This window comes from Triticum aestivum, chromosome 2B (genome assembly GCF_018294505.1).
Source record: "Triticum aestivum cultivar Chinese Spring chromosome 2B, IWGSC CS RefSeq v2.1, whole genome shotgun sequence".
NCBI classification, from domain to species: Eukaryota; Viridiplantae; Streptophyta; class Magnoliopsida; order Poales; family Poaceae; genus Triticum; species Triticum aestivum.
The window spans coordinates 295,782,743-295,794,598 of NC_057798.1; positions in this window are offsets into that span (position 1 = coordinate 295,782,743).

An 11,856-nucleotide genomic window follows, 5' to 3' on the forward strand; every position below is an offset into this window, starting at 1 on the left:
TCCCTTTTTCATTAAAAAACATCCCTTACAGGTACAGTTCATACGAAATGAAAAACATGAGCAAGGGGATTACAAGTTATAAAGTTAACAAAGGCCCGAAGGCTTAGAAGACTAAAAAGAGATAAGGTGCCCGTAATCCCTTTCTTGTCCCTCTCCTCAAGAAATGGAACAAGAAAGCAGAAGGGCAAAAGGGGCGCCTAGGCGAGCTACGAGTGGCAGAAGACACCAAGAGAACATCTCGGTGGCCGTCCGAGGGCTGGATGGTGATGGCAGCGCCGGAGGAAGAGCTCGAAGACAAGGCGGCAGGACATCAATACGCGACGAAGGCGTCGGTGCCCGCGTACTCCGACTTGACGGCCTTGCTGCCCGCCCTCTTCCTCTTCCGCAGCCTCCCAACGCCAGCCGCCCAAGGAGACGACCCCAAGAAGTTCAAGGAGCCGGCAACACGGATGATGGGGTCACTGGTGCCGCTCAGAGCGGAGCCCGACGCCTAGTCGGACCCGTCATCTTGCCGCCCGCTAGCCTCGTCGTCGCTGCCGTTGTCTTCCTCGCCACTCTCGCTCGAGGAGGAATCTTCATCATCAGAAGATCTCTCCACGCAGCACCTTACACGAGTCCTGAAGTGCCCGGAGATCTTGATGGAGAGGAGGCCACTCTCCATTAGTTTGAAATGGAGAGTGAGCCCCTCCGTCAAGCTGTGGAGGTGAGCGAAGGTCTTCCACCCTCGGTGGAGATACATGAGGTGAGGGGCGGGGAACTCGACGTCGGCCCATGTGCCACTGTTCCCACAACCTCTCATACGCAGCCGCAACGCCTGCGGCGGATTCAGCTCCATCTCCCGCGCAAATGGAGTCGAGAGGCGAAGGCGACGACGCGGTGGCTGGCGCAGCCTGACGAAGAATTCGCAAGGGTTGTCCCTGGTGTGGCCCTCCATCGGAGGAGGGGCTGCTGGGGGAGGCGAGGTTGATCTGCCGCCCCGTCCTCCTCTCCCTCGAGCACCACGACGGCCTCGACGTCGCCCCCTCCCCCTTCCTCCAGCATCCGGCTCTACCGCTGCGAGCTCTTGGGGAGGAGCGATGCGCTGTCTGGCCGAAACCCTTGCCGCACCGATGAAGCGTCACCACGCCCCCTCGCCATGGCAGAAGAAAGGAGGAAGCAGGAATGGGGAGAGGCAGATGGCAAAGGTTTGAGAGGCACCATTCCTCCTGCTCCCTTCTTTATAAAGGGGCGGGGGCGAGGCTTGGCCACCCCCTCTCGGCCAATCTGGCCCGTTGAAGTGACAGCAAATGGGGTCATCGACCGCCCTCCCCGCTCCATTGAAGGCATGAGGGAATTGACCCACACGCGTGCACAACTTCTCACATCCCGCGCGCCTGTCATTCGCCCTTCGTCATGCATGCAGCCAATGTGGCGCAAGGGATAGGCGCAGCGGGACGCGTGGAGCGATGTTTCCCAAGCGAGGGTCGTAAATGAGCAGCGGCCATGCAGTCTCAAAGAGACACGCAAGCCGCCTCTGTACTGTCCGCCACGGGATGATGCGAGCATGCTTCTGTCATGCGCGTGCACGACCCCACGTCACGCGTTCAACGCGGGACGTGGGGAAGCACAGCGGACGGAACAGTTACCGCCATGAAAATCCGCCCCAACTACCCGCGCACCGTTCTGGGCCTGGCCCAACAACGTGCTGCGCTTATGTATGGCCCAGGCCCGGGTGCTCCTGTCGGTGTACAAAAGTAGGGCTCTGCTTTTGACGCCTTTACTTGTGCACGGGCAGTTAGAGCCTCCCGCCATGGCCACACATAACAAGGCAGGAAAGGGAAGCCAGAGAGAAGCCAAAGGCACAAGACAAACAAAGCAACGATAAGGACCAAGGCCACAAAGTGCAGATGGGCGAAGCAGGTTTCCCCGGCAAGACCCTTGCCGAGGGCAGCCTCCGCAGCCCCGGCAAGCCCCTTGCCGGGGCAGCTCGCCCACACCAGCTGAGCGAGCCACCTTTGAGCCCACCAACACTAAACAAACACATTGGGACATGGATCGGGAGGCACCTCCGTGGTGGCATGCAGATCTTTGTGAAGACAAAGAATGGTCAAGATCAAATGAGGATAGGAAGGCCACAACCCTTGGCAGGTGTAACGCCCCAGATGTATCTTTCCATATTTGTATCCAACTCTTGCCGTCCCCGGCGCTAGGTTATATTTATTTCTCGGGTTTGGGTCTTTGTCTCCGTGTGTTGTTTTCTTTTTCGGGCATCTCTTATCATGTCATCACGTGCATTGCATTTGCATACATGTTCATCTCATGCATTCGAGCATTTTCCCCGTTGTCCGTTTTGCGTTCCGGCGTTTCGTTCTCCTCCGGTGGTCATTTCTACCTTTCTTTCTTGTGTGGGGTTTAAACATTTCCGGATTGGACCGAGTCTTGCCAAGCGGCCTTGGTTTACTACCGGTAGACCGCCTGTCAAGTTTCGGGTCATTTGGACTTCGTTTGATACTCCAACGGTTAACCGAGGGACCGAAAAGGCCTCGTGTGTGTTGCAGCCCAACACCCCCCAAATTTGGCCCAAAAACCCACCAAACTCTGCTCCATGTCCTAGAGCGTTCGATCACGATCGTGTGGGCGAAAACCGCACCTCATTTGGACTCTCCTAGCTCCACCTATGCCTATTTATACCCCCTCCATTCGGATCTTTTCTTCCCCCGTCCGAAACCCTAGTTCTAAAAAAAAAAACCTCCCCGCACCGACGGACACGTCCGCCCCCAGCCGGACGCGTCCGCCGCCGCGTCCCTCGTCCAACCGCCGATCGCCACGTGGGCGAGGCCCACATCGCCGCCGCCAGCCCGGATCGGGCCCTCCCCGGCCCGCAGCCTCCCCGCCGCCTCCTCCTACGCCCGCCGCCGCCACCTTCGGCGCCGGTGGCCGCCGTCGCCACGGGCCGCCGCGCCCCGACCGGAGTCCGCCGCCGCCTCCGGCCTCCGCCCGCGGCTCCCTCGCCGCCCGGGAACATCGGCGCCGGCCGCCGTCGCCCTCGCCGGCGCGCGGGCCGCGCCACCGCGCCGGGCACCACCGCCCCGGCGACCACCGGATCCGCCCCGGCCGGCCGGCCTCCTCCCGCGACTCCGGCGGCCAAGTCCGGCCAGCTACAGTGTTCCTCGGCGCCGCCTCGGAATCCGTGCCCGCGCCAGATCTGGATCTGGGCTAGGTTGACCTCTCCCCGAAACCCTAATCTTCCAGTTTTTCGTGCTATCTTTGACTGCTCGTATCTCCGCAACCGTAGCTCCGTTTTGGGCATATGATATATCAAAATCTTCGTCTCGACATGTACATCATTTCATTCCATTGCATCATTTGAATTTGAGGTCATCTTGATACCCAAAATGCTGTTAGAAGGAGGCTTCGTGAGTTAAATTGCAGATCCGTTAGTTCATCATGCACTTATGTCATTTTTGCTGTATTTAATCCGTGCATGATATGCCTGTGCCCCTTTGGGATGTATTGTGAAGCATTTTGTCTTCTTTCCAGAGGTGCCACCCATGCATTTTTAGGATGTGTGTGTTGTCTTGTGCAAGCTTACGAAGTAGGGTACCTGAGATTGCAGATTTCAGGGACTTAGTGATTTTCGCTAAGTCTGGGATTTTTTAGTTCGTGATGCTATATGTCCAGCTTGTTTCCTAGTGATCCGTGCCTCTTTTGAGGATGATCAGTAAGGGAGTTTTGATATTTATGTTATGCTCTATCCATCCATGTCTTTGTTGGCATTTGTGGAGTGCTCTAGGTTGACTCAATCGAGCTCAACTTTTGCTTCGTTGTTAATCTGGGCAGATCGTCAACTTGTTTGCGATTTCGCCGATGCTACCGTTAGTGTTCCATGCATGCTATGCCTTCGTTCTTGCCATGTGTAGCTAGAAATTTGTGCCTTCTTGCTGGTTATATGCTTTCCTTGCCATGTCTTGCACCGTAGTGAGTGCATCGAGCTCGTTTGCGTGCCTTCGCGAGTTAAATTTCAGCATGTCTCAGTTTTCACTAAGTCTGAAAACTGATTGTGTTCGAGCGATGTTCGTGAGCTCGGTAGAGTATTTTGTGAACCCTTTTGGCCCCAGGTCACTTTGGGTGTTTTATTAAGCTTGATGAGTAGCTCCATGCCATGTTCTTACTTGTCATGTTCAGGTTTTCTATCATGTTGTTTTGCTGCTCCGAAGGGAGCTTCGTGATCTGAAATTTCAGACTAGTGTTAATTTCACTAAGTCTGAAATCTGTTTTGCATTTGCGTTTTAGCCATGCTTGTTTGAACCTCTTAATGGATGAATTTGCCTATGGCTCAGTGCTAGTGTTTTGTCAACCATCTTGTGTACATCACTGTCATGTATTTTGTTTTCATGTTTGGTAGCTGTAGCATGTTCATTTCGTTGCATTTAGATGCCTACTTGCTGTAAATCGCAGACCGGTGTCATATCTTAAAACGCTCGCCATTTCCAAACCGTAACTCCGATTCCAATGATCTTTATATCGTTTTCAAGCGATTTCATCCCCTCTATCCAGTGGCACACTTGGTTTTCCAGGTTGAGGCCAGGTTCATGCATTTCCTGTCATATCTTGCATTTGCATCCGCATTCCGCATAGCATATCGTCATTTCATCATAGTGCTTGGTCTTGCCCGTGGTTGATTGTGTCCTTGTTGCTTGTTTGTCTTTGGGTAGAGCCGGGAGACGAGTTCGCTACCGAGGAGCCCGTTGAGTTTGCTTGTGAGGATCCAGTCAACTCTGACAACTGTGCAGGCAAGATGATCATACCCTCGAAATCACTACTATCTTTGCTATGCTAGTTTGCTCGCTCTTTTGCTTTGCCACTGCTACGATGCCTACCTTTTGCTTGTCAGCCTCCCAATTGCCATGTTGAACCTCTAACCCACCTTTGTCCTAGCAAACCATTGATTGGCTATGTTACCGCTTTGCTCAGCCCCTTCTTATAGCGTTGTTAGATGCAGGTGAAGATTGGAGCCGTTCCTCGTCGGAACATTTATTTACTTGTTGGGATATCATTATATTGCTATGTTATCTTAATGCATCTATATACTTGGTAAAGGGTGGAAGGCTCGGCCTCTCGCCTAGTGTTTTGTTCCACTCTTGCCGCCCTAGTTTCCGTCATATCGGTGTTATGTTCCCGGATTTTGCGTCCCTTACGCGGTTGGGTTATAATGGGAACCCCTTGATAGTTCGCCTTGATTAAAGCTTTTCCAGCAATGCCCAACATTGGTTTTACCTTTTGCCACCTAGCCTCTTTTTCCCTTGGGTTTCCGGAGCCCGAGGGTCATCTTATTTTACCCCCCCCCGGGCCAGTGCTCCTCTGAGTGTTGGTCCACCTGTCAGCTACCGGTGGCTACCAGGGGCAACTCTGGGCTGGCCTACCCGTACCTAAGACAATCTGAGTGTGCCCTGAGAAAGAGATATGTGCAGCTCCTATCGGGATTTGTCGGCACATTCGGGCGGTGTTGCTGGTCTTGTTTTAACCTGTCGAAGTGTCTTGAGTTACCGAGATACCGAGTCTGATCGGAACATCTTGGGAGGAGGTCTATTCCTTCGTTGACCGTGAGAGCTTGTTATGGGCTAAGTTGGGACTCCCCTGCAGGGATTGATCTTTCGAAAGCCGTGCCCGCGGTTATGGGCGGATGGGAATTTGTTAATGCCCGGTTGTAGATGACTTGAACTAAACTTAATTAAAATGGATCCACCGTGTGTGTTACCGTGATGGCCCCTTCTCGGCGAAGTCCGGGAAGCGGACACGGTGTTGGAGTTATGCTTGCGCAGGATGTTCCTTTAGCTTCTCGCTCGTGCTTCGCCTTCTCTTCTCGCTCTCTTTTGCGTATAAGTTAGCCACCACATATGCTAGTCGCTTGCTGCAGCTCCACCTATATTTGCCTTATCCATTCCTATGAGCTTAAATAGTCTTGATCGCGTGGGTGTGAGATTGCTGAGTCCCTGTGGCTCACAGATACTACAACTCCAGATGCAGGTCCAGGTGATTCTGCTCCAGTTGACGATTACGAGCTCAGGTGGGAGTTCGACGAGGACTCTCAGCGTTACTACGTGTCCTTTCCAGATGATCAGTAGTGGTGCCTAGTTGGGGTTATCGATTCAGGACCTTGTCGCATGTTGGGGGTCTTTTCTATTTTGGCGCCGTAGTCGGGCCATGAGTGTTTGTTTGATGGATGTTATTTATGTACTCTGATGTGACGTGGCGAGTGTAAGCCAACTATGTTATCTTCCCCTTTTATTATATATATTGCATGGGATGTTGTAACGATTGCCTGACTTGCGACATTGCTTTCAATGCGGTTATGCCTCTAAGTCGTGCCTCGACACGTGGGAGCTATAGCCGCATCGAGGGCGTTACAAGTTGGTAATCAGAGCCATCCCCGACCTTAGGAGCCCCATTGCTTGATCGTTTTTAGCAGCCGAGTTGTGTCTAGAAAAAAATGTTTTGAGTCCTTAGGAATTATATATCGGAGAGCTTAGGAATTCTTTTTACTTCCCAGTCCCCTCATCGCTCTGGTAAGGCATCCTGGCGTAGAGTTTTGACTCTTCTCTTCTAAAATTTCACTAAAAATTTTTTTAGGATCACGCGAGTATCTTGGTTTTGTTCCGATGGTTTTGTGACGAGAACATTGTTCTTGGTGCCTCCTGTCTTTAGGGGTTGTGGCAGTGTCCCGGGGAGTTGAGCTCCGAGGTGTTGTCGTCACAATTTTATCGTTGCAATTCTGGTATACTTGAGATATGTTCGCCGACATCGAAAATCTCTTTTATGCAGTTCGTTGGTGAGATAACCTCGACGCCACCCAGTACTGGGGCGGGAGTTCGGGAGTATCGCCATAACTTGTATAACGGATGCTTTTCGAAGGTTGAGGTAGATGGTTTCCGAAGTTTTCCTGGTTATGTGTTGAAGGATGGATACAGCTGGATGTAGGATTTGCTAGTTTGGGTGAGATATTGTGCTTCCCCTGTATCCCCAACACCTGATTGCATAACCGGAAAGGTTCGGGAGTTTCATAGGTGGGAATTCTAGTAGCTCTAGTTCTTCTTCCACGGATATTGGTTTGAGATTGGGATTTCTTACCGATTATTCGTTCTTGATCCGTACCTTGTTGATTTATTTCTCTACCTTAATTCTTCGTGGCTTCTCAATTTGTGGATATGTGATCATTTGAAGAGGATGCATTCGTTCATTTTGTTCGGATGTGAAGACTATATGTTGCAATTTTCATTCCGTTGGATTCAGCTTCTATATTGTTGTCTATCTATGTGCTAATGGTGGTCAACCTCTTCAGGATGGCTCCTCCAACGCGCACGACTCCGAATCCTAATCCGCCTCCACCTCCGCCTCCTCCGGAAGCATGGCAAGCTGTGATGGCCGCTACTAATGCAAACACACAGTTGATCATGCAAATCCTTCAAGAGCGCAATCAAGGCAGTCAAGGGAATCAAGGCCACAATCAGCACCACTTTGCTACTCTGAACCAGTTCCTCGCAAATGGCCCAAAGACGTTCAGCGGTTGTGTTGAGGCTACCGATGCTGACGATTGGCTAGTGGATCTGGGCAAGCATTTTGAATGTAGCAACGTCAGGCCTGAAGATTTCGTCAAGTTCGCTTCTTTCCAGCTCAAAGATCAGGCTGCAGAGTGGTTCCAGCAGTACAAGGATTCCAGAGGTGGACGTGTTATCACTTGGGACGATTTCCGTCAAGATTTCCGCGCTCATCACATCCCTCAAAGTGTGGTTGAGAGTAAGCGTCAGGAATTCCGCAATCTGAAGCAAGGCTCTTTGTCTGTCTATGACTACAACAAGTTGTTCCAGAAGCTCGCCCGTTTTGCCAAGCAGGATGTTCCTGATGAGAAGAGTATGATCTATCAGTTCAGGGGTGGTCTTCGTGAGGAAATTCAGCTCGCTCTTGTCCTTTTTGAGCCGTTGAGATACGATGAGTTCTACAACATGGCACTGAAGCAAGAGGCTGCTCAGATGAGATGTGATGCTTCCAGGAAGCGTGCCAGAGATGTTACTCCGTCTTCCTCTACTCAAGTGGTCAAGCAGCAGAAGTATTGGCTTCCTCCTCCTCCGTTCCGTCAGCCGTATCAGCAGAAGAGCAAAGGTGGCAGTGGTTTCTCCCACCCACCCAACCCAGGCTTTCAGAACAAATCTTCGTCTCAAGCGCCAAGACCGAGTGCTCCGTATCACCGTCCGCTTTCAGAGGTCACGTGCAACAAGTGCCAACAGAAGGGTCACTATGCCAACAAGTGTACCAACCAGAGGCGTCTTCCTCCTCCTCCTCCTGTCAGATCGGCAAGTACAGCGGTGGTCAAGCACAACCCCAAGTCCGCCAAGGTCAATATGGTGAATGCAGCTCAGGCAGAGGACTCGTCAGATGTGATCATGGGTAACCTTCCTGTTAATGATATTCCTGCAAATGTTCTTTTTGACACGGGTGCATCGCATTGTTTCATCTCGAGACCATTTTCATCTAAGCATGGGTTGCCTTCACAATTTTTGCCTAGTCCTTTAGCAGTTGTCTCTCCCGGTAAGCGCATGCAGGCTAACTCCATCGTTCCGGATGTTTCTATCACTCTGGGTGACTACAAGTTCTTGGCTTCTCCTACGGTTCTTGGCAACTCGGATATCGATCTTATTCTCGGGATGGACTGGCTCTCTAAGCATAAAGCTCAGCTTGATTGTGCAGCCAGGCAGATTCAACTGACTCATTCGTCTGAGGATGTTATTGTCTTTGCCGCTCGGGATAATACCATCCGGTTGTTTTCTCTCAATGAGAAGGGTGAATTGGATGCTATTTCGCAGATTCCGGTTGTTTGTGAGTATCAAGACGTCTTTCCAGAAGAGCTCCCAGGAATGCCTCCGCACCGGCCAGTTGAATTTGTTATTGAACTTGAGCCCGGTACGGAACCTGTGTGCAAACGTCCCTACAAGCTCGGCCCCGAAGAGTTGAAGGAGTTGAAGAAACAACTCGATGAGCAAGAAAGATTGGGTCTCATTCGGCCTAGTACTTCTCCGTGGGGTTGTGGTGTTCTTTTTGTGAAGAAGAAGGATGGATCGAGTCGACTTTGTGTTGATTACCGTCCAGTAAACAAGAAGACCATCAAGAACAAATACCCACTTCCCAACATCAATGAGCTGTTCGAACAACTCAAAGGTGCTCAAGTATTCTCCAAGCTTGATCTCCGTATGGGTTATCATCAGATTCGTATTCGTGAGCAAGATATTCCCAAGACGGCGTTCAGAACAAGCTTTGGTTCATATGAATACACCGTCATGTCTTTTGGCCTCGCCAACGCTCCTCCGACGTTCTCTCGCATGATGAACTTCATCTTCAACCCCTACACCAATGAATTCGTTTTGGTCTATCTCGACGACATTCTGGTTTTCTCGAAGAACAAGAAAGATCATGCCAAGCACTTGCGTTTGGTTCTTGACAAGCTCAGAGAACATCAGTTCTACGCCAAGTTCTCCAAGTGTGAATTTTGGCTCGATGAGGTTCTTTATCTTGGTCACATCATCTCTGCCAAGGGCATTTCCGTGAATCCTGAGAAGGTGTCCGCAATTGTGAATTGGGAACCTCCTCAGAACGTGAAGCAACTCCGCAGTTTTCTCGGTCTCGCAAGCTATTGCAGAAGATTCGTTGAAAACTTTTCTAAGATCGCCAAGCCTCTCTCAAATCTTCTTCAGAAGCACGTCAAGTACGTTTGGTCTCCGGAGTGTGATATTGCTTTCAACTCTTTGAAAGAGAAATTGATCACTGCTCCAGTTCTGACTCCACCTGATGAAACCAAGCCGTACGAGGTCTTTTGTGATGCCTCTCTCCAAGGTCTCGGTGCTGTACTGATGCAAGAGAAGAAAGTTGTTGCTTATACCTCTCGCCAGTTGAAACCTAATGAGAAGAACTACCCCACTCATGATCTCGAGTTGGCGGCAGTTGTGCATGCTTTGTTGACTTGGAGACATCTTCTATTGGGAAGGAAAGTGGATATTTTCACTGATCACAAGAGTCTCAAGTACATCTTCACTCAGCCTAATCTCAACCTCAGGCAGACTCGATGGGTCGAAATGATTCAAGAGTACAATCCGAGTATCGAGTATACTCCAGGCAAGGCTAATGTGATTGCTGACGCTTTGAGCAGAAAAGCATATTGCAACAGTCTGATTCTCAAGCCTTATCAACCCGAGCTTTGTGAAGCTTTCCGCAAACTTAATCTGCAAGTTGTTCCTCAAGGTTTCCTCGCCAACCTTCAAGTTTCTCCTACCTTAGAAGACCAGATTCGCCAAGCCCAACTTCTTGATGTTATGGTGAAGAAGGTAAAGATTGGTATTGCAAAGAGTCAGTCCAAGTACAAGTGCTACCGACTTGATGATAAGGACACTCTCTTCTTCGAGGATCGAATTGTTGTGCCCAAAGGTGAACTTCGTAAGGTGATCATGAACGAGGCTCACAACTCTCTCCTCTCCATCCACCCTGGTAGTACGAAGATGTATCAGGACCTTAAGCAAGCTTATTGGTGGACTCGAATGAAGCGCGAGATCGCTCAATTCGTGAACGAATGTGATGTATGCAGAAGAGTGAAGGCAGAACACCAAAGGCCAGCTGGTCTCCTCCAACCTCTTGCCATTCCAGAATGGAAGTTTGACCATATTGAAATGGACTTCGTGACTGGGTTTCCAAAGTCCAAGCGTGGCAATGATGCTATCTTTGTTGTCATCGACAAGCTCACCAAAGTGGCTCACTTTCTGCCTATCAAAGAGTCGATCACTGCAGCTCAATTGGCGGAACTCTATACCTCTCGCATTGTCTCTCTGCACGGTATTCCTCAAGTGATATCTTCAGACCGTGGCAGCATCTTTACCTCCAAGTTTTGGGATTCTTTTCAGAAGGCCATGGGCACCAACATCCGCTTCAGCACAGCTTTCCATCCTCAAACAAGCGGTCAAGTAGAGCGTGTCAACCAGATTCTTGAAGATATGCTCAGAGCTTGTGTGATCTCCTTCGGCATGAAGTGGGAGGATTGTCTTCCTTATGCTGAATTCTCATACAACAACAGCTTTCAAGCAAGTTCGGGCAAGGCCCCCTTCGAAATTCTATATGGCAGGAAGTGCCGTACCCCTCTCAACTGGTCTGAAACCGGTGAACGTCAGCTGCTGGGTAATGACTTAATCACAGAAGCAGAAGAAATGTGCAAAGTCATTCGTGATAACCTCAAAGCAGCTCAATCCCGCCAGAAGTGCTACTATGATAGTAAGCACCGTGAATTGGTTTTCGAGATCGGAGATCATGTTTACCTCCGCGTCTCTCCCATGAAAGGTACTCGTCGCTTCAGTATCAAAGGGAAGCTTGCCCCTAGATACGTGGGACCTTTCAAGATTGTCAGCAAGAGAGGCGACCTCGCCTATCAACTCGAGCTTCCTTCAAATTTTGCAAATGTTCATGATGTGTTCCATGTCTCTCAGCTTCGAAAGTGCTTCAAGACTCCTGACCGCACCGTCAACTTCGAGGACATTGAGCTCCAAGAAGATCTCTCCTATCGTGAGCACCCAGTTGCTATTCTCGAAGAGACTGAACGCAAGACTCGCAACAAGTCAATCAAATTTCTCAAAGTCAAGTGGTCACACCATTCCGACCGTGAAGCTACCTGGGAACGCGAGGATCACCTCCGTTCTGAGTACCCGGAGTTCTTTCAGTCTTAGATCTCGGGACGAGATCTTTTCGTAGTGGTGGAGTGTTGTAACGCCCCAGATGTATCTTTCCATATTTGTATCCAACTCTTGCCGTCCCCGGCGCTAGTTATATTTCTCTCTTGGGTCTTTGTCT